This window comes from Triticum aestivum, chromosome 7D (assembly GCF_018294505.1).
Source record: "Triticum aestivum cultivar Chinese Spring chromosome 7D, IWGSC CS RefSeq v2.1, whole genome shotgun sequence".
Classification (NCBI taxonomy): Eukaryota; Viridiplantae; Streptophyta; class Magnoliopsida; order Poales; family Poaceae; genus Triticum; species Triticum aestivum.
The window spans coordinates 639,826,197-639,828,241 of record NC_057814.1 but is presented as its reverse complement, the minus strand read 5'-3'; the positions used below and the strand labels follow the sequence as shown (position 1 = coordinate 639,828,241).

The 2,045-nt window shown below is 46.7% G+C and overlaps 1 pseudogene; it reads left to right on the top strand.

Moving 5' to 3' along the window:
- On the top strand, window positions 1-1,545 carry LOC123171517 (agamous-like MADS-box protein AGL80; annotated as a pseudogene).
- Window positions 1,546-2,045: the final 500 nt, after the last annotated feature.

Here is a 2,045-nt window from a genome sequence, read left to right as displayed (position 1 = left end):
ATGCCTCGCAACATGACCCTCCAGTACATCCCCCATGACTCGACCCGGCGCGATAGATTCAAGAAGCGCCTCAAGGGCCTGATGAAGAAGGCGGATGAACTAGCCATCCTGTGCGATGCCAAGACCTGCGTACTGGTGTACGAAGAGGGCAAGGCGGCGCCGGAGGTGTTCCCTTCCCACGCCGAGGCAATGGGTATCCTGAATCAATTCAAAAGCCTGCCAGAGTTGGGGCCGTGCAAGGAGGCGATGAACCAGGAGATCTTCATCACCAAGCGCATTGAGAAGCTCCGGGACCAGGTCGACAAGACGCGCCGCGAGTGCGAGGACAGCGAGATCAGGTACCTCCTTCACAAAATCATGCATGGCGACCCATCGGTCCTCGTTGGCCTCGACATCGAGAAGCTCACCAAAGTTGGCTACAAAGTGAACGTGTTTCTCAAGAGCATCGTTGAACGCATGGCAAAAATCCATTCCCAGGCGCCACCGCCAGCTCCATGTGTCACCACCGGCAACATAGACATGGGGTCTCCCGTGTTGTATCCGACACCACCTCAGTAGCAGGAGGGCTGACTTGACATGGTGAGCTTCGGAGGGTGCCTCGACACCCTGGTCTAGAGTGGCTACCCCGGCACCAGCTTCTCTTGCAGCGATATGATGATGAAGATGCAGTCCTTTGATATGGGGTTCGGTTCGATTCCTTTCGCTCCCATGTACCAAGAGGCCAGCTACATGCGCCGATCTCATCTCATTTTTATTTGGCTTTGGTGGTTAGTACGAGACATTCAATTAATTTCTTGAAATTGCTATATTCGTCTATGTGCGTCATTGTAATCATCGTGTTCTTTGAACCCAAACATATTTAATTTCAATGTAATCATTAAAATTGTTATTCAGTTGATCTCTTCCCTAGGTTGCTTGTTTGATCTCTATTGTGTTTAGTTGGTCGTAAATCTTGAGTTGCACCTATTTTTTCTGTCAGCGCCGTGTTTTCTTAGGCATGGTTGCACCAGCTACGTGCTAGACAATTGATTGATTGCTGAACGTTGGTCGTGTGTTGGGAGATCTATTGTTGGGGCCTTTAGTTTCATGCTATTTTTGGTGTATGCTTTTTTGTGATAGAAACAAGTTGAAGATTCGTTCTCCTAGAGCAAGCTAAATGTGACGGATGACTTGCCTGGATAAATATTTGTGAATGAATTATCTTTTATGACTTAATTACATGGTGACAGCTCGCCAAGTGCAAACATCAGAAACAGCGATGATCCACAATGTGCTCTTGTTAGTTGTAGACATGTTCTCTATTCTTCAGACCATCCTCTGTTGTGTTCTCCTTAGTTGGAGACATGTTCTCTGTTCTTCAGACCATCCTTCATTCTAGAGACGCACAGGAGGACAACATTTGCTGGTCAAGACGATATATGGCTGATCCAAGGTGACAAGGAGACATGGTGGCCTCTTGCTCGCCTTCATGCAATCATGCTGGTGGTAGCCGAAATCTTGACTCATTGTCGGCGCCATCCTGTGGCTTCCCTGAGGCTCTCATAGCGCCTATGGCTAGGAGTTTCTCTGCACCTCTCCTTCTCATCAGTCCTCATCGTCCCACTTACCTGACCTCCTTGAGCATGTTAGTACGAGATTATGAGCTATTTCCATGATGTGTTGTGGTGTGAACAAGGTTATTTTCTCTCTCAAGATTTTCGTAATAGACCTTGTTACCGTATTTCCACTGCTTCCCGAGAAAAATTGTTACCTGCTAATTTGACTGAAATTGAACATAAAAAAAGGGTCAAATAACATCCATATGTTACTTCTAACTTGTAGCATCCCATTGTCATTGTGTGGTGTTATCAATCCTTCGTGTGTGTGTGTGTGTGTGTGTGTGTGTGTGTGTGTCATGGTGTTATTATCGAATCTCGTCCACCTTGTGTTTTTACCCCCTCTCTCTCATATGGGTCCTTCGTGGTTTTAAAAAAGCAAAAAAGGAACTTACAAAGAAAAAGTTTTGCACCGGGTAGTTAAACATGGGTACGCCCTGCCTTTGCGCT